The sequence below is a fragment of the Peromyscus californicus genome, unplaced genomic scaffold (genome assembly GCF_007827085.1).
Source record: "Peromyscus californicus insignis strain IS unplaced genomic scaffold, ASM782708v3 Scaffold_8__1_contigs__length_139910024, whole genome shotgun sequence".
In the NCBI taxonomy this organism is placed as follows: Eukaryota; Metazoa; Chordata; class Mammalia; order Rodentia; family Cricetidae; genus Peromyscus; species Peromyscus californicus.
Genome location: NW_026294606.1, coordinates 98,570,774 through 98,592,344, shown reverse-complemented (window position 1 = coordinate 98,592,344; position 21,571 = coordinate 98,570,774). Strand labels below are relative to the sequence as shown.

The 21,571-nt window shown below is 40.1% G+C and overlaps 1 long non-coding RNA gene across 2 annotated transcripts in view; it reads left to right on the top strand.

Moving 5' to 3' along the window:
* The window catches only part of LOC128103702 (uncharacterized), a 119,217-nt gene that overhangs the window by 54,471 nt on the left and 43,175 nt on the right, over positions 1-21,571 (top strand). For both annotated transcript variants that reach the window (XR_008215756.1, XR_008215755.1), the window contains exon 4: positions 13,317-13,447. This is a non-coding gene — a long non-coding RNA (uncharacterized LOC128103702). The remainder of the gene's footprint in view (positions 1-13,316; positions 13,448-21,571) is intronic.

Genomic DNA, 21,571 nt, shown 5'->3' with positions numbered 1-21,571 from the left:
AGGGGCCATGGAGATGGCTCTGCTAGCTGTTAAGAGCACATTTGTTTCCTAGCATCTACTTTGGGCAGCTCATAACTGCTTATAATTCCAGTCAGAGGATCTGATGCCCCCTTCTGGCCTCCATGAGCACTTGCATTCATATGCACATACACGCAGATACATATAACTTTCAAATGAAAATAAATCTTTAAAAAAGTTTCAAAAGGGTATTTACATGCCTCTCTGCCAGTATTTACCGTAGTCAAGATGTAGAAACAACCCAAATATCTCTCAGTAGATGAATAGATTAAGAAAATGGAATATTACAAACAATGGGCTATAATTAATCCTTAAAAATTAAGTAAATCCAGCTGGATGTGGTGGTGCATACTTGTAATCCCAGCACTTGAAAGGCAAAAGCAGGAAGATTAGGAGGTCACGGCCATCCTTGGCTATTTAGTGAGTTCAAGACTATTTTGGACTATATGAAACCTCTGCAAAAACCACAGCAGAGCTGGGGATGTAGCCCAGTTAGTAGAATGCTTATCCAGCCTTCGTGAAGCCCCAAGTTTGATTCCCAGCACCATGTGAAACCAGGCAGGTGGTTAGTTAGTGAGCTAATGGCCAGCCTGGGTTACAAAAGGCCTTCTCAAAACAAAAGTCAAAAAAAAAAATAAAGGATAAAAGCAGGGAATAAAACAGTAACAGTGTAATTAGCAACAATAACTTAAATAAATATCACCATTTGACGAACTGGGGTGAACCTAGGGACAATGTGCTCAATGAAATAAGCTAGTCATAAGAACAAATACCCGTGATTCCACAATTCTGTTCCTAAGCTAACCAGATCCTCAGTGGTAGAGAAGAGAGTGAGCTGTAGTTGTCAGGGGCTGGGAGGAGGGAGGAAACAGGACGCTGTTTCTTAAAGAGCATAAAGCTTGTTACAGAAGGTGGCTAAGTTCTAGAGGTCTGTGTGCGACAGTGCCATCATCACCATCACAGAGCAGTGTTATTTTCACTCTGTACAACTCTGTCAGTGTCCATATTGTAACACATTGCTTCTTTCTTTTAAATTTTGTACATCTTTTAATACCAGTCACATGAGCCTATTTTTTCCTGATTCATAGTGTTTTTTTTTTTTAAAGATTTATTTGTCTTTCATGTGCATGAGTGTTTTGCCTGCATGTATGTCTATGCATCACGTGTGTTCCTGGTATCTGTGGAGGGCAAAAGAGGGCATCAGGTTCCCTGGGATTGAAGTGACAGATAGTTGTGAGCCACCATGTGGGTGCTGGGAATAGAACCCTGGTCCTCTTGAAGAACTATGAGTTCTCTTAAGTACCGAGCCACCTTTCCAGCCCCACATGTACAGTATTTTAGAGAATGATTATGTAATAGCCTACTTACCTGCTTTCCAAGGGATGGCTGTTAGGAATGTCTCTGATGGTTCCCTGTGATGACTATGTCTGCCTTTCTGCTTGGTGCCATCCTTGTGCAGTGGGTTTCTGTATAAATAGACATAAGTAGATTCACAAGTTCAAATGGGCCATTTATTCAATACTGCTTTTCCTTTATTTTCTTTTTTTTACCGTAATTGTTCTTTTATTAATTTATTGTTTAAATTTTATTAATTTACTGTAAAAAGAAATGGGTTTTATTGTGACATTTTCTTTGTTTTTTTATGGTTTTTCGAGACTGGGTTTCTCTGTGTAGCTTTGGCACCTGTCCTGTCCTTTGGTCTACTCACTCTGTAAACCAGGCTGGCCTTGAACTCACGGAGATCCGCCTGTCTCTGCCTCCTGAGTGCTGAGATTAAAGGCGTGAGCCACCACACCTGGTTCATTGTGACATTTTCAGAAGAAGTCGGGAAGGGCAGGAAACAAAGCACAGTGATAATATACACAGCATCGTGACATTTTCATATGTATATTATCACTCTGCTTTTTTTCCTGCCCTTCCCGACTTCTTCTCCCCACCCTGTTGGTCCTTCCTGTTCATCTTCTTCCTTCCCCTTCTTTGCCAGGGACAGTTCCTTTTCTTCTTTTATGATGTATATATTCGATCCCAAAATTGGTTTTTAAAATTTTCACTGATTCTCCCTTAGAATGCTGCACCAGATGATGATAGCACACTTTTCCTTGCTGCAGCATCTCAACTCAACTGACCTATGGCTTCCTAGAGAAGGGTGTGGGACATAACACTCTCCTGCATTTAGCTTTGATGACTGGAGTGTGCGTATAGAGACTAGAGAAAGTTCTTGCTGAAAAATGAGACTCTGACCATCTGCATGCAGTTCAACAAATGCTTTAATATCTGTGATATACTTTTAGGATGAAAAAATGGCATGACCAGAAATCAGAGATCTGGTAGCTTGCTTAACTTGTTTCTGACCCTACTTTGTTTGAATGTCCATGCATAAGAAGAGGAGGTGAGACTGTCTGTATCTTAGAGCATATTTGAAAAGAAATTTCTTCGCAAAACAAAACCCCAGCAATCCATCCATTTGGTGACATTTCTCGGGTATTTTCATAGTCATCGTGTAAAGCTTATTTTTACCAAGTGAGACGTATGTGGTGCTGCAATCATACACAATTAGCAACACTCACACCAACAGAATTACTTGATTTCTTACTTAAAAATGATTTCTTTCATTTCTTTTGAGGGGATGCATATGGAAACACACATCACATGGACACATATACCCTTAACTTTATTCCAAATGTCTAATTATTTTCAAGAATTTGAGTTTATGGGTAAGAATGAAGATTTTCTTTTTTTGTTCCCCATTTTGTCCTTGCAATCCCTGCCGAGTGTGAGTTCACACAGCAGATGGGCCCAATCACAGCACACGTCCATCATTTCACCCATATTGTTTTCATAAATTCGCTGCCTCCCTGGGTGCAAACAAATGATTTTCTTCTTCAGTTCACCTGAAAATTGCTTCTCAGGCCTTCATTTGGAACAAGTCAAGATTTGGGCGTTGTCAGCAGTGCAGGGACACATTTGAATAAAGTCAAACTCCCCAGATCTAGGGCAGTATCATCCATCACACGTATGTCAGGGAACTGTCTGGTGGCCCTATAAATCTTTGGCTTCAAGATGAGCTAAGTCCCCCACTTAGGAGCCTGGTCTTCAGCTGCACTCCACTGTGTCTTTCTATCAACTTCCAGATGACTTGAGCACAGGCTTTTCCAGAAGCATGCCTGTGTGTTCGTGGAAGAGAAGGCTGTTTCTTCCAAAGCTTTAAGTTTCTCAATAAAAGGTAATTTTATTAAGGGAGCTAATATTCATGTCTACACGGAGCATAGCGAGAGTATTTGTTCTTCACGACAATAGGCATTTGAGAGGAGATCGAAGGAACTTCTAGAATGAACAAAAGTTTCAGAGAAAGTAGATTTGTTGTACATAGAAATAATTCCAATGAGAACTCAAAAGGCAAATGCCACATTTCTAATACAATCTTTTTTAAATTATAAAGGTGATATAATAATCTACATAATAATTATTGGAAATACAAAAGAGAAAAAATTTATAGTAATTACCCCAAATCAAATGGTCCATATTTCATCCATATTTATTAGTTGGACTCTCCCCTTTCATTGTCATTTATTTTTGTATGTTCTTCTATACAAAGTCTATTTGCATAGTCCATAATAATGATGAGTTTTATGGATCACTTGGTGAGAACACGCATTCCAGTTTCTTCATTCAGTTTTAGTGAGGAGTCTGTGCCCCATGATAAAGTGAATGTGAATTCACAGTGTAGACCGGGAAAGTTGAGCCTGATGGAGATGATGTCCCAGGGTACAGATTTAGTCAGTGTGACCCTTTGCCTTTGCACAGGTTTGCCGCATTGTCCCAGGTACTCTTTCCTTGGTAATTAACACCGGTCACATTGCACTCATTGTCTGCGTGGCTGTGTGGTCTTTGTAGCAGTAATTTCTAATGAGGACATCCTTTCTTTTAAGTGCAAGCCACACAAAAGTGGAATTATTTAAGAGTTGAAAAGTAATAATTACATAAAAAAATTTCAGCAGGGTGCTTTTAAATATATTTTGCACTATGGTATTTTCACTGATTCGGTTCTTGTCTTGCATAAAATTATGCCAAAGAGAAAAATAAACACCTTTGTCAACACGTTTGAGATATATATATATATATATATATATATATATATATATATATGTTTCCCAAGATGGTTATATTGATCTAAAAATTTATTGGTGATTCTTGAGAGCCATGGTTTGCCACATCTTTACTGGCATTACTGTAGTAATTTGGTTTTTATAAAAGGTTTGAAATGTGACGATACGGACATAACCCAAATATTGAAATGAGAAAAAAGATGTGTTGGAGCTGCTCACGCAGCTCTCACCAAACCTGCTCTCTGAATGAATCAGTGTCTCCAGCTTTCTGCACTTGCTTCCAAGACACTTTCTGTGGTATGAATTAATTTGTATCTATTTATCAACACTTAGCTATACAACCTAGTCTGTAATCATCTATACATCTATGTACATATATTAATATTTATGTATCTACATATGTATGTATCTATCATCTATTTATATACCTATTATCTATTAATAAACAACAACCTACTTATATTTTAATGTATGTATCTAATTATTAATATGTATTATTTGTGTATGAATATATTCATGTATTGTCATCTAAATCTATTATCCATCTATCATCTATCTCTGCTGACTATCATCTATCTTTTAATGGTTGTCATTTTCTATCTATCTGTCTCTATCAGCTATTATCATCATTGATCTATTAATATCTACCATCTATCCATGTACCAACCTCTATGTATTTGTCTATCATCATCATTGATCTATTAATATCTATTTATTATCTGTCATCTCTATAATCATTGTAGGATTCATTTTTAACCTACTTACTCATTTATCCTCTCATATTCTTTTCTACTCTTCTCTTCCACCAACCCTATTTGTCCTAGATCCCATGTGTCTGAAACAGCGTTGCATCCATCATTCTTATTTAGCTGTATGATGAGTCATTTAAATAATGGGTGACACATTGCCTCAGTGCATGGCCTGTTTATTAGCTAATCCCAGAGATTCTGTTTCCATGCCTATAAGTTTCCTCCTTGCAGCAGGTTGCTCACCCTGGTGCATGACATTTGATTGGAGAATCCCCTTGTTCAGGTCCAGCCTCAGCATTGTGCAGATTCAGTATCCCTGGCTCTCGGGGTGCGGCTTTCTCAGGGACCCTGTAATAGCCCTTAGGAAGACACATCAAAGGTGCAGAACCTAAGGTAGCTTCCTACTCCCTTTCTCAGAACATGCCATACTCTTCCATGTTCCCAAGCTCAGTGGGTCTCCTCGGAACCTCTGGCAAAGGCTGAGCTGCCCTTCCTTGCCTTAGAGGCCAGACCTCTCTCTGCTTAGGGAGAAGGCCCTGGGTCACTGTGCCCTTCTGCAGAACCCGCTACACCTCTTCTCTTGGCCTGCAGCTCCAGGGAGGCTCTCCTGTCCCTGCTTTTTGTCCTAGGCACCCGACATGGCAGAGCCTGTGAGTGGGTGCAAATTCCTTGTCACCTGAGACTTTTGGGATCCTTTTAGTTGTTCACAGCATTTGACAGTTCATTAAAAGTCTGGCTGGATCCTTCCCATCCTGTTCCGTGAAGATCTTGTCCTTTCTTCTGCTGCTGTGCTAAGCCAGGGCTGGCGACCCGCCTTTCCTTTGATGTCATTGCAGGGGCTCTTTTCTCTTTCCTCCGTTTTTTGATGTTTTCAGGAAACATTACACTTTTGTAGATTAGGGTGCTGTTTCTCACCATTAGGGTGGGAGTGATGCTGACCAGCCTTTTACATCTTACTAGAATCCGGGAGTCTGCCTCATGAAAGAAAAAAATCTGAAGGATGCAGAAGTTTTGGTTAATAGGTTTTTGTTTCTTGTTTGTTTGATTTCGGTGTGTTAGAGACATCCACATTCTTTGTCCTCAGGTTTCTGATGCAAAGTCAGTGACCTTCAAACCAGTGTTTCTTCTGTGTGAACTATTATTTATTTTTCCTTATTTACTTTTTTTTCCTGATTGCTTCTAATGTTTATTTTTTGACTTGTTTTACTAGGTGCTTTCAGATGTGTGCTTCTTCTAAATGGCGAATGTTTTCCAAGATTTCAGCCCCCCCTCCCATTGCCCTTGCTTTCTAAGACATGTTTAAAATTTTATATAAATGCTATCTTTTGGATAGTTTTCACAGCTACCTCAGAAGAGGACATTAACAGTTAACATTAATAATTTTGGTTTTTTTTTTTTGAGAACTTTATCTACAACACTCTGCTCCTCCCTCCCCCAAACCCCTCCTGTGTCCCTGCTCCAAAATCCACGATCTCTTCTTTAATTATTATTGCTACATGTATACATATGTGTGTATCTACATATGTATGTGTATATTCATGCATGTATATTCAACCTCCTGAGTCCACTTAGCATTGCTTTTAGGGACATGTGTCCAGGGCTGATCACTTGGGGCTGGACATCCTATGTGACAGCTCATTGATGGAGGAAACTAATTCTTCCTTTCCAGGAGTCCCTGACCACTTTTAGTCCTTCATCTAGGAGTGGGTACCAACTGCTGTCCAATTGGATTTTAAGGCCTAATCAATAGGAGGGAATTCATGTCTGGTAATGTAAACCTAGCCAACCACCCACAGCTGGAGAGGTCACAGACCGGAGTGGAGAGCCTACTACTGCCATTTCCCAAAGCAGCATAACGTCTAAGTGTGTTCTCAATGCTTACCTTTGCTCCCACAGATAAAATAAGTGCAGCTCTCAGCCCCCATCACAGAAGCTTCTTTGCAGTAGAGGACACAGACAGTTTGCTTTTTCCTTTGTGCCTATGGCTGTTGTAATGCATGGGAGGGCTGCTACAATGATCTTAGCTTCTATTTAGTGATGTGGTCTAAGATTTCAGTCTATTAGCGCTTTAAAACAAGTCTGGCTTGGCCACAGATTTCTTTAAAGATTCATGGACTTTGGCTGTTCTAGCTGCCTCACATCAGAGTCTCGGCAGACCTGACCCCAGTATTGGCTAATTTTAAAAGTTCCTTAGGTGAGCCTAAAACCTGATCAATTCCAAAAACCATTTAAGCAAGCTCTTACTCTATAGTTCCCATGACCTCACTCAGTAACAGAGCGTCATGACAAATTGATTTTTGAAGGTGGGTAGCAGATTTGGAATTGGAGAAAATGAGAAAAATTATTTTGAATACTGGAGGACTGTAATCAAAGACATAGGCAGGAAAGTGGGGTACTCTCAGACTATTGAATTCCTGGATTGCTATCTGGAATGCTTAGTGGAAATCAGCTTGAGGCTAGATTTCGGATGGCCTTGGAGGTTAAATTAAGGATACCAAGATTCATTTTCCACACAAGAGAAAATCAATCAAGCCTTTTGATATGAAGAACAACATGCTTAAGCACTATCCACACACACAAAGAAAATAACGGTCTGCATAGCCCTGAAGGCTGCTGAGGGAGTTGAGATGAACACACAGTTTTCTGTGTTCAAGAAGGGAGTTACTGTGGGCTTGGATGTCAGGTTGAACCCTGGGATAGTGAGGTTGCGATAGATGAGAAGCTGAGGATGCAGATGATCAATAAAAGAGAGGGGGTGGGGTCCAGGGAGCCCTGGGGCTGAAATGCAAGTGATGAGGAGCCAAGGCTTCCATTTATGGTAGCCAGAAAGCAGAGGATAAGCAGGTTTGTGTATAAGATAAAACTTTTAACTGGCATTGAGATGACTTGAGGGGTTGGTGGCACTTCCTGTTGGTGATATGGCAAACTGCTTTGTGTTCAGGAATGCACACACACAAGTCTATCTGGGTCCACAGTTTCTGTGTCTGACAGAAATTCTATCCATGAGATTTTTCTCATTTAATCCAGAATACCCCGTGGATATATTGAATTAATATTCCAGTATATTTGAATTTAATGTGTAGCATTACATTTCACGATAATTAGATTTTTCAAAACTTTATTTAAATTATCAAAAAAAGTCATGAAAGCAGATTTATGTTCTCCTACAAAATCTTGATAGCAATTATCCTCCACTTTTCTTTGTGACAAATTTGATGTATTTTCATTTTAGCATTGTAATTTTCATTTTGAATCTGCATTTAAAAATATTTCTTAGCAAATTTTAATGCACTTAAGGAGGAAAGCAAGATTAATAATTGTGGACCTTGAAAGATGTTCACATTTGTCCTGCGTGTCTCTTCTCCACAACCCGTTTGTTTCTTTTTAAAAATTGATTATTTTTATCTTTGCATGCATGTATAATGTGTGCATATGTGTGCATGTATGTGTCATGTTTGTACATGTATGTGTGTGAATGTAGGTGCAGGTGTGATAGAGTGCACATGCAGAGGTCAGAGAACAACCTCAGGTGTCCGTCCTTACCTTCCTCCTCAGGTGAGGCAGGGCCTCTCTCTTGACTGTGCCTCCTGTCTTGCTGTAGGAACACTGAGACTGCAGATGCACACTACTCCACCCGGCTTTGAACTCACGTCGTTACGCTTGCATGGCAACCGTTTTTTCCCACTGAACCTTCTCCCAGGTCCCCACACTAGCCTACTCCCTTCTGAAGGATGCTCATTCCTTCACTGTGGGTTGGTTTTACTTGAATGCTGTCACGCAGTATGGACTGCATGCCTGGCTTCTGTCCCTGGGATCTGAGCGTGCGCTTGTTTGGTCCTGTTGCACTGGAAACAGTTCTGTTTTTCTTAGTTTCACGACTCTTTATCAGCATTTGCACTGTCCCTGTCTTGCTGCTGTTAGAACAATGCTGTCATGATGTTATGACTCACTTGGGGGTATGTCTATATTCTGTTTTCTATTTAGAGCTGCAATGGGAGTGGGTCACAGGACAAGTACGCGTCCAAAGTGGAAATTATGACAGTGTCTGGTTTTCTCATCACCCTTCAAGCTTATTTCTAGTCTTTAAAAATTTCCATGTATTGACGTATGCAATTGTCAGTCATGAAATTAGTTCACAGTTTTCTGGTGATTAGCAAGTCTGGGCGCAGTCTCATATGTTTAATGACTGAAACTCAAATTTTCCTTTTGAAATAGGTTGCAAAATAAGTTATTTGTTCTTTTTGTCTTAAAAAAATTTACTTTTTTATGGTGTGTGTGTGTGTGTGTGTGTGTGTGTGTGTGTGTGTGTGTGTGTGTACGTGCATGTGAGTGCAGTCCTCACGAAGGCCAGAAGAAGGCATTAGATCCCTGGAACTAGAGTCACAGTTGTGAGTCACTAGGTGGAAGCTGGGAATTGAACTGGTTCTCTGGAAGAGCAGTAAGTGCTCTTATCTCCTGAGCCATCTTTCCAGCCCCAGATCTTTGTCTTTTACCTTTTGACTGGTAGAATTTTTCATGCATTGTGAATATGGAACTTTTATTACTAAGTCTATTGTCTATCTTCCTGCTTTGTGGCATGTATTTTAGTTTCTTAATAACTGCTCCTAAAGAGGATTCTTTATTTTATTCCATTTATTTATTTGTTTATTTGTACATGCGCCTGTGTGTACTTATCTATGGAGGTCAGAGGACAACTTGGAGTTGATTCTCTCCCTCTCCCATGTGGGTCCTGGTGGGTGGTGGTCAAATTCAGGGTTCTCAGGTTGTCAGGCTTAGCTCCTTTACCTACTGAGCCATCTAATAGACCCTTCTTTATTTGTTACATTTTAACTTACCAATATTTTTATTTTTAATTATGCTATAAGGTATTTTTTTTTCATGCTATGGTGGTTTGAATAAAAATGGCATCCATAGACACACAGGGAGAGGCATTATTGGAAATGTGTCTTTGTTGGAGTAGGTGTGATCTTGTTGGAGGAAGTGTGTCACTGGGTTTGGGCTTTGAGGTTTCCAAAGCTCAGGCTAAGCCTGGTGACTCACTGTCTCTTCCTGTTGCCTGTGTATCCAGATGCAGAAACTCTTAGCACCTTCTCCAGCACCATGTCTGCCTGCATTCTGCCATGCTTCCTACCATGATGACAATGGACTGAACCTCTGAATTTGTAAGCCAGCCCCAATTAAATGCTTCCCTTTATAAGAGTTGCTGTGGTCATGGTGTCTCTTCACAGCAATAGAACCCTAAGACATATGCCATAAACACAACCTACGTTGTTCCAGAAGTTTTATTTTTATTATTTGTTATTTGTATTCCTTTTTATTAATTCATGCTTTTATTATTTTCTATGATGCTAGGTATGCTAACTCTAACTGTCGAGATGCTATCGGTATAGAAGGACAGAATGCCTGTCCCTGTTTGAAGCCCAAGCTCAGTCTTCTTCAGACACCTCAGTCTTTTCCAGCTCTTCTGTAGTGACCCTCTTGGCACTAATGAGGTCCCTTGTGTGTGATTCTGAGTCTGCTGGCCATCTCATCTGTTTGTCTGTATTGGACTTAAGACAACAAAGTGACCTGCTGCACCTTCATAATAAATACTGGCATCTTGTTATGAGAGACCCCCAAGGTTGTGCTGGCTAAAGACTGCCTTGGCTCTGCTTGGCTACTGGAATGTCTATGTACATTTAAGGAAAAGCTCAGTTTAGAAAACAAATAACCTGGATTTTGATGGTAAGTGTAGGAAATCTATTGGTCAACTTCAGAGGAAAAAAAAAGGAATCATATTAAATCCTATCTAGAAGCAAACTGTAGATTTTAAAATTGCTGATCTCTTAGTCCTTCATTACCTTGGATCTTCCTTTGTTTGTGTGATTATTACTTGATATTTCTAATGCTACTGAAGATTGTACGAGTTTAATATTTTTCTTTTTTTTTGCTTTTAAATGGAAGTATAATTAACTTTAGGTTGACCCTTTATGTGGCAAGACTCATAAAATAATATAAAAAATTCTGACAGTAATTTAGTGTTATCCATTAAAAAGTCATCTGACAATTTTAATATGGAAAATTTCATTCCTCATTTATATCAATATATATTAAGTTTTCTACAAATTCCTTATGACTATGTCAGTCTTTTCAAATTATATTTATTTTTTATTCTTTGACAACTTCATATATATATATATATATTAATTTTGGACACTTTCACCTTCCTTTGCACTCCTTCACACTTCCCTCTTCTTGCTGGAGCACACTTCCTCACACTTCCCTCTTCTTGCTTAAGATCAGAAATTAAAGAAATACAAAACATAAACACTACAAAAACAATTCAAAAATCGATTTTAAAATAATAAAATGCTAATTCTGTGGGAATTTTAAGAGAGGGACACACTTCCTCATGTGTTCCTCTTCTTGCTGGAGCACACTTCCTCACACTTCCCTCTTCTTGCTGGAGCACACTTCCTCACACTTCCCTCTTCTTGTTGGAGCACACTTCCTCACACTTCCCTCTTCTTGCTGGAGCACACTTCCTCACATGTCCCTCTTCTTGCTGGAGCACAATTCCCCTTTCTACTTTGATGTATTCTTATTTTTATTTTTAAGCCACCGAGTTTAATTAAGGATGCTTGTACAAGCAGGAGTGAGAGGTTATTTACTGGACCATTATCAGTGAATATACCCCCGGGGAAAATGACAGTCCTTTTCCCAGGACCCATTGACTTTCCATAGACCTTCAACGGTGGGTGGGGCCCCCCACACCCAAGCATGATGAAATGGTCACAGGTCCAGTGTTGTACAAGTGTTTGTAGTAGTCACAGCTGCAGTGAGCTCACAAATGCAATGGCTGTGCCATGTCTAGAAGCGTTCTTCAGTGCTCTCTGTCACCCTCTGCCTCTTCCATTCCCGCTCTCCATAATGCTTGCTGAGCTGTGGTGGCGTGTTACACAGATGTCCTAATTAGGGCCATGCATTACACAGTCACCCATTCCCCACAATTCAACCAGTTCTATGTCTCTGCATTAACCACCACCCACTGCAAAAATTAAAGCAGTTTCTCTGACGAAGGCAGAGAGAGCACTAATCTATGAATATGAAAATGAACAATTAGAAGACAGTTTGACACCATGTTGATAAAATCAGTTTTTAAGTCTGAAAAGTTGTCTTCTGATTTAGGTAGGTTTTATATGCATATTTTAGGTCTTTTTGAAATTATTTTTAATCCATTATACTTTTGTAATTTTGCTCAGAAAAACACTGAACAGAATGCAATGGATATTTTAGTTCCCACTCCTCATTTCATGAACAAATCTTTCAATAGTTCATTATTGGCTATTATGTATTCATGTAGAATGTGAATTCATGTGTGTGTGTGTGTGTGTGTGTGTGTGTGTGTGTGTGTGTGTGTGTGTTAGCTTAAGAAAATCCTTCTCTTAGGATGATGGAAGATTTTACTTTTTTTTATCATGGGAACACCACACACTATTGAATATTATATATATTCTTTGAAACTGAGGATGATATGTTTTTATTCTTTTTCTAAATAATGTGTTAAATAATAGTAGTTTATTTTCACATAACTGATCAAACTGGTAGGCATTTCTTGGCTGTCTTGCCAACATTGTGTATAGAATTTTGCATGTATGTTCATACTTTGGTAGGATATGGGTCATAATTAAGTTGTTCTCATAAGTGAGTTTATTATGAGTCTCTTCCACTCTCTGGAAGAGTGTTTGAACAGCTGATGGTGAGTCTTAAGTATTTGGAAGGATTCATTGTGAAGTCTTGAGTTGTCTCTGAAGATTTTCATGAGTATCAATCATAATTTTATTTATTTATTGATTGATTGGTTGGTTTTCTGAGATAGGGTTTCGTGTCTGGCTGGCTTGAACTAACTATGTAGCTGCAGATGACCATATACTTCAGATCCCCCTGCAACTCCCTCCCAAGTGCTGGGGTTACATGTATTTGTTACATCTGGCTTCTCAGCAGCCATTTTTAACAGCTGTGGTAATATTAATCTTCATTTTGTTTAAACTTTCATATTTATTGGTATGAAGGTTTATGTGTATGGGTTTTTTGCATGTATATATCTTCCCAACACATGCATGCCTGGTACCCATGGAAGAGGGTATCAAATCACTTAGAACTGGAGTTACAGATGGTTGTGGGTCCCCATGAGGGTGCTAGGACTTGAACCTGATTCTTCTGGAAGAATAGCCCATGCTCTTAACTGCTGATCCATCATTCTAGCTTGATTTTCAATTTTTAAAACATAGTATGTGTTTCATTCTTGATAATTTTTGTTTGCATTCTCCCTCTCTTAAAATTCCCACAGAATTAGCATTTTATTATTTTAAAATCGATTTTTGAATTGTTTTTGTAGTGTTTATGTTTTGTATTTCTTTAATTTCTGATCTTAAGTTGCCCTCACATTCCTTTCTTTTCACAGAAGAACTTACGCAGATGGAGAGTTGCATTCTGAGTGCCAGTATTGCCGTAAGCATGGTGGTGCATATCTGTAATGGCAGGACTCGAAAAGAACAGGCAGAGGATTGCCACGGTTTGAAGCCAGCTGGTATAGTAAGTTCCAGGTCATCTTGATCTATGTAGCAACATTCTCACGATGGGCTGTGAATGCTAACCTCTAGACTGAATACAATCATTGCAATCATGATCTCATAACTAGGGTTACCTGCACTGGACCTGTACAAGACTGGCTCTGTCAGTAGTCTGTTATGAAAGGGGGAGGCCTCACAGGGCCCTACTCCTCACTGCTGAACTATTGGCTATTGATAGATTTGAGATGGGGGAAGTCATTGTCTTCACTGCGCATCCATTGATGAACCTATCAGGCCCCAACAGATAGTGCCATATCTGTGGTTACACAGATGTGCCTGATCAAACTTAGGGGGTCCCAAAACAAAATGAATAGACATGAACATGGAAAAGAGATTTGCAGGGAAGGAGGTGGCGGTAGACACAAAGAGAGGGAGATAGAGGAGGGTGAGGTATAAGAGTGGTTAGTATGCATTATGTACCTGTGTGAAATTGTGAAAGAACAAATTTAATTAATAAAAAGCCAAAGATCTCAGTTAAAAAAAACCAACTCTGTAATAATGATAAAGCCAAGAGTATCGGTATTTATTATTTTTCTAAATATGCCCTAAAGATACTTTTTCTTCTGATAGATACAGCTACATGTACAGTTAGGGACAGAATTTGTATTATATATAAATCTTACTTTTTGACATGGGGGGGGTCTCATTATGTAGCCCAGACTGACCTTAAATTGGTGATGTTCCTGCTTCTACCTCCTAAGGGCTGAGATGACAGCTATGTGCCCCCATGCTAGGGTTTAGTTATTAAAAATTTGCTTTGAAATGCTCTTTATCTGTATCTTATTAGTTGGGCTTTATTTTATTTTAAGCAGTCTCACAAACCTTTTTTAAGACATGATTTCATACATTTATATTTGACTAAGCTTTTGTTGTGTATCTGATAATTTCTAACACCTTACTAATATTTTTTTTGGAACACACGGTACTCTTTGTGCTTAAAACACTTTAGTTGGTGCCGAATGTTCTCATTTTGTTTTCCTGGAACTCATTTCCTTTTGGTTTTGAAGGATGTTTTTCTTTAGGTTTAGATACCTAGGCTGAAATGATTCTCATTCATCAGTCTGATAATATTCCATCAGTTTTTTTGGCTTCCATAGTTTTAGTGCAGTGATAACTGTCAGCTGTGAGGGAATGTGCTTCTCCTCCTCCTGTACTTGATTGTGGGATTTACACCTTGATTGGTGTTGAGTTTCCTTGAAAATTTGGAGAGCTCTATTATCCTTCTTTAATTCAGCAGTTGATGCTCAGGGACTTACCTATAGCTCTACTCCGCTGAGAGTCAGATCATACATATATATGTATGCCTATGTATTTGTCTGGAAGTTTGTTCACCCTGTTTACATGGTGACCTTAGCAGTGCTCAAGAATTAAAAATCCTCCCAAGTAGTCCTTACCTGATGATTGGCAGTTATAAGGCTATACATATAATAGTTTTCCTTGGGTGGGATAATCGTGTGTCTTAGACATTGTTTTAACCTCCTCAGTTTGTCTCATGTGATTAGCTACTCACCTATAGTTCCCTTATTTGCAACACCTCCTCCATATTTCTTTCAAGAATAAACGATTTGTGCTCAAATCCTCATCCTAGAATCTGGGATTACTTTAAACTCAAAAGACCAAATGCATCTCTCTTCTAGAAAAGGAAAAAAAACCCAACAAACAGTGTAGATAGGGTAGGTGTAGTCCTACCCTATCTGTTGCCTCTGGTAAATCCAATGGTCTTCCCCCATCACCCCGAGAAATCCTCTGGTATTTTATTATGTTTGCAAGATATGTATAGCCATCATTGGCAGACAGCTTACATTTGTTATCTGCCTTGTGGGAAAGAGGTGAAAGCCCATACATTTTTTACTTTTGTCAAGAAATACCAAGAGTTAGCTGTTATGGTTTGAATGCGCAAAGCTCACGGGTTTGAACACTTATTCCAAAGCCGGTGGTGCTGTTTGGATGATTGTGGAACCTTTAGGGGATGGGACCTTGAAGGAGCAAGTGGGTCACTTGGGGTGAGCCTTGAGGTTTTGTACCTCAGTCCCAGTTTCTGTTTACCCTCTTCTTTCTGAGTAGAGCTGCATCATGACCAGCTGGTCTCTTGCTCTTGTTACTGTGCCTTTGCCTCCTGCTACCAAGGCTTCACCATGATGGACTGTATTCCTTTAAAGTGTAAGCCAAAAATCAAACCATCCTACCTTTAGTTGCTTCCTGCCAGGTATTTTATTACATCAACAAGAAAAGTAGTTAATACAGTAGTGATGATGTAGCTGAGGAAAATGGCAAGTTTATTGCCACCCCATGGGCTTAAAGGATGAAGATTTGGTGGTCCCTGTCACATCTCTAGTCACTCACTAATCTTGATCCTGAAAATACCAGATAAAACATAGAAGATTGAGAGATACGAACAAAACAACATCAGCAATCGCCACTGTATCTGGGATCCATGTAAATGTCAACAGTGATAAAGGCAAAGAACATCTTACTATTATTATGACCATAATGATACTCTCACAGACATTCTGAAAGTGTCATCATGGTACCCCCCTATAGTTTAGGATCATAGTGGGAGAGGGAACAGCCTCATTCACTGATATCTCCAATGACCCACTTGAGAAATTTGTGCTTCAGCTCCCAGTGGAGAGATGCTTCTAACAGGCCACACAGCAAGCTCAAATTACAGCTCTCCATTAGTCATTCTGGGCTCTCAACAGGAGTAGAGATGCATTTTGTGAAGTTACATCCTGTCAGTGGAAAATGGTCATTATTATCATGAGGGTATGGAATCTGTTTCCTAATGAAGGCAGGAAGATTCACTGTGTGTCCATGCCTGGTGATTAAGCCAAAATGAACAGGAAACAGCGTGCCCTGACAGAGTATGCTAACCAGAGAGTCATAGCCCTTAAGGACAAGGATCGGGTTGATGCTAGATCATTAGAAAAGCTGGTCAGTTATTAGGAGAGTTTGTTTGAATGACAAAAGAGACAATATATTAATTGTAACTTTCAGATGAAGCTGCAGTACATGTGCTCCCCATCAGCCCCTGTTTGGTGTTTTGAAGTAGGGCTTCTTATAGCCCAGATGGACCTTGAACTTCCAATGTAGCTGAGCTTGAAGTTGAACACATGATCCTCCTGTCGACTACATGCTGAGATTAAAGTCATGTTCCCCCTCCACCATGCTTGGCAAGACATATGTCTTACTCCACAAAATTGTTGGTTTTAAAAAATTTGACTTTGAAGAAGTGCTGACAGGCTAGAAGACACCAACCTTGGGGCACGAGTTGTTTTGAGCATTTCTAAGGGTTGGCTATGGCAGATGCTGTCAGATGTCACTCATAAGCTCTATTGCTTACCATATCAGTGTCCTCTAGGCAATTGCCAACCACCAATACCTTGAAAGTTTGTGCTAGAAGGCTACTCTGTATCCATAGGAAGCGCTATGTGCTATGGAATTAATGAACACTCTGAGGAATAGTCTCCAGCCAATGCCTAACAGGAAAGGGTACATAAATACCCAGCATCCTCAGCCCTTAGGTGGCACATATCCACGATTAGTGCTTTGTGCCATTTTCCAGTTCCTCCAGTGTCAAGCCACAGTGTTCCTCTGTGTCTTGCTAAGTAAAAGGGAACCGTGTTGCAGGCTGCCTCCTCTCCATCTGTTCGCACTCTCCTCTTGATGCTCCTTACATATCTCAAATGGACTACTTCAAATCTCCTCACAGTCTCTTTTCAGAGAAACCCAAGTAAGGATATGTGGGTACCCACTACTCGCTTTTTGCTCTGATTTTCATCCCAGTGGGCACTGCTTGGGAGTTAGAAGATGCCTTCAGGGTAAAAGCGCTCCTAAATACTCTGCTTCTCTCCCCGGGTTCCCAAGTCTTTGAATCCTTACTGATTTGATAGCTCTCTGGTTCCTTCAAACAGACTTTTTAAAAATGTATCCTGCTATGACAGTAGTTCTCAGTGGGAGAGCTGGTCCAATGGAACTGATAGCCGAAATCAATTTCTTTCATAAATCCATATGTGGATTAAAGAAACTTTAATGAGAACCCAAAGCAGTCACCACCCTCCTCCCCGATGTTTTGAAAACCCCTAAATCATTTAAAATGGAATTTTATAGTTGTGGGGAAAATAAAAGCAAAAAACAGAAAACAAAGCTCAGTCCAGGCTTAAGGTTTCTCAATGCTATCACTCTGTGAATCACCTTTGACTTCTTGTGTTTTATTTTGTTTTTGTCTCTGCATATTTTGGGTAAGTTTCTCTGCTCCTATTTTTTGAGGAAGAACATACTTTCAGATCTGCTATTGTTTTTGTTGAGTGCTCAGGGAGTAATTATCTGGCTTCCAAGAATCATTCCATTGGGAGGGAGGGCATTATGAAACATTCATACATCTTTTCATTTTCTGTCCAGTAAATACAGTTCGGGAGGGGCACAGCATAATATTTTGCAGAGAAAGTGAGCCATTAAGGGGATGAAAAAGTGGTTGTTTGAGGAGCTCATGATTAAGACTCATTTTGTAGATTAATAGAGACATCACCAGTCTCCAAGGTTAGTAAGTCAACAATTTCACGAAAATTAAATTTACATAAAATCTGGGGAAATGAATAACGTTTCAATCTTTGTTGGTAGTGGGTCAAAAAGCCATACCCTCATTGAATTTAGAACTTGGCTTTCCAGTGACTTTTACTGTGACCTATTTTCCAGCTTTCAACTTACTGGCCGCTTAAGGCTTCTCTGAGCATCGATAACTTACTCTGTAGTTTATAGTCTCGTCTGTTTGTTTGGAGAGCTGTTTGGAGCTGTGCCTATGAACAGAGTTATAGGTACCGTGCACCATGTGACCTGTCCATACTGAATACTGCCCGCTTTGGTTGTTTCCTAAAGGGTAATAAGTCCCAACAATTTGTCTCGATGTTAAAGAAATGGCTGCCACCTTAGGGTAGTCTCATTTGTGGACATAAGGAACACTCTAACAACAGCTTGCAAATTAGGGAAGAAAAGGGCAAGTGGGCACCTGTCTTATTTATCAAACAGACAACCGAGGGGGCTGGAGATACGTCTCAGTGGTTAAGAACATGGGCTGCTCTTCCAGAGGGACCCGGGTCCAATTCCCAGCACCGACATGTGGCTCACAATTGTCTGTAACTCCAGTTCTAGGGAGATCTGGCGCCCTCTTGAGGCCTCTGTGAGCACCGGATGTGCACATGGCTCACAGTTATACATGCGAAACCACTCATAGGCATTAAAGAATAATCCTCCAAAAGTCAGAATCTAAGTGATAAAAAAGACCATCATGCCCCAATTTTATCTCTATGCCAATTAAATAAAGGAAAAAAAGAGAGAGCCACTTTGAGGTCTAGGGGTGTGAAAATATCACCATGCTTCTCTGGGACAAATCATCTCTAATACTGTTAGGTAAATTCCTCATGTATACCAGCACAGCAGAGGAGGCTAGCCCATTGCCTTAAACCGTAAGCTCCCCTTCTTCCTGACCCAACCCTGACACTCTGCCAAACTTTGTCATTTCCTAAACGAAAATATAAGATATGAAGCAATCAGGATTATCCATCTCACCCCTTGAGGCTTTTGTGTGCTTAACTGCCCACAAAGCATCTTGAACTCTGAAGTAGTTCATATTTAAAGGCTTTAAACACGTCTGTAAAATGGTTCTACTCCTTCCGTGGTGATGGGGTGGCCACTCAGTGACAGCAAACAGCTAGCTAAGGGTGTGCTTTGAGATGGCCAGAAGAGGGTTTATTATTATTTTTCATTACCACTTGGGAACATAAAAACAGCATTATTTCACTATCTATTAGGTGCAGTAACTTATACCCACCAGATGTCCCATTTAAATATTTTCTAAAGTTTCAATAGATTTGTTAACATTCACTTATCCACTCCTTTGTTCAACATGTGAATTCCTTCAATGCTAAGAATATTGCTAAGTGGTTGTTCTGAAGACGATTAAAATGATTTGCTTCGAAAGAGATGGTGGAGCACTGGTAATTTTGTCTTCGAAATCACATGCACATCAAACCAGAGTTTGCCTTTTCAAAAATGAATGCCAGGCCAAGGGCTAGATACTTGTATTGTGCTACCCATCTATGGTTCTATTTATGAATACCATGTACATAATTTCTACAAACTAGTGCTCAATATTTATTTCAAAAGAATGCCAGAATAGGACGAACCCTAACATGAGACCAAGATAGATTTCAATATCTTTATACAATATGGATCTGGAAGCAAGAATCAATGTGCTGTATGCTTACTCTCGTCCCACATGGAACACTTTCCTTCCTAATATTCAGCAAACATTAGTAACATACCCTCAATGTTGTTTTCTTTACATTTCATACCCTGTGAGGTGCTGCTGTTAGATTCTTACTTTACAACAAAGGACACTGAGCCTGGAGAGTGGCCCAGATTCAACACTGGACCTGGACCTTGAGTCTTCTTGTGTGGTACTTAACTGTATTTGCATGAGGGTTTTCTTTTTAGTTTATGTATGTGAAGGTTAATACTGATTGTCAACTGGACAAATCTAGAATCATCCAGGAGACGAACCTCTGGCATGTCTGTGAGGGTTTAAGATGGAAAGACTCTCTAAATAGCAGCACCATTATTCTATGGGCTGAGGTCCTGTGCTGAAAGAGAGGGAGAGGGAGTGGGAGAAGGGGGGGAGGGCGGAGGGGGAAGGGGAGGAGGAGGAGGAGGAGGAGGAGGGAGGAGGAGGGAGGAGGAGGAGGAGGAGCGGAGAGTGGAGCAGGAGGGAGCGCTTGCTGAGAGACACCTTTCATCTCATCCCTGCTTCCTGACATAGTAGCCACACCATTACTGAGGCTGCATTGTACAGCTTTGGCTCACAAGTAGCACTTCCCAACACTTGAGCTAGAACCGGAATCCTCACACTGTGAGCCGAAATAAATCCTTCCTTTCTGGTTTTGTCAGGTGTTTTGACGTTTTACTTGTGAGCCTTAGCCTGTAACAACTGAGCTATTTCTGTAATCCTTGTCAGGTATATTGTCATAGCAACCAGAAAACAAACTAATACAAATTATGATAGGCTGTTTCTCCTCCTCCTTCCTCCTCTCTCCTCCCTCCTCTCTCCTCCTCCTCCTCCTCTCTCCTCCCCCTCCTCCTCCTCCTCCTCCTCCTCCTCCTCCTCCTCCTCCTCCTCCTCCTCCTCTTCTTCTTCTTCTTCTTCTTCTTCTTCTTCTTCTTCTTCTTCTTCTTCTTCTCCTTCTTCTTCATTCAGCAACTTGTGCATGCTTGGCTAGGGCTCTACCACTATGCTACACCCCAATCCTGTTTCAGAGCCTTGGGAGGGTGAAGACACCTGCCATTATTTGCTTTAAGTAGCCATTAGAATGCCAGATTATCTTTCAGGTGCTGCCCCTGTAGTCAGCTCCCTCTTGATTCTTTTGTTTTTAAAGATTATTTTTTTTAAATTTGTGTGTCTATACGAGTGTACACCATATGTGTAGGGGCACCCAAAGAGGCCAGAAGAAGACATTGGATTTCCCAGAGCTAGAGTTGTAGGTGATTGCGAGCCACCCTAAAATGCAGGGACTAGGGACCAAATTCAGGTCTCCTGGAAGCACTCAGACATCTCCCCAGTCCAGCTACTTGAGTCTTATATGCCTAAATGTTCTAGTTTTGTTGTTTCAACTGGAGGGAGAAAGGAATGAGTCAGCTTACGGTCCATCATTTGTGGGGAGTCAAGGCAGCTAGTTACATCCATGATCAAGGACACAGAAAGGATAAGTGAATGTGTGCAAATTCTGCTAACCCCCTCTTTATTCTTATACAGTTCAGGGCTCAAACTCAGGAACTGGTGTCATCCATTTTTAGGCTGGGTCAGCCCACATCAATTAACATAATTATGACAGTTGACATGCTACAGGCCAGTCTGATCTAAATGATTCCTCACAGAAACTCTTTTCCATCTTAACCCTACATTGTGTTAAGATGACAATTAAAACTAGTTATCATATCGAGGAAAAATGAAATGAGAAATTTAGTAGGAAAAAGTGAGTGTTTGTGTACCTGTGTGGAGACAGAGTCATACATTATATATTGTAGTGTCTACCTA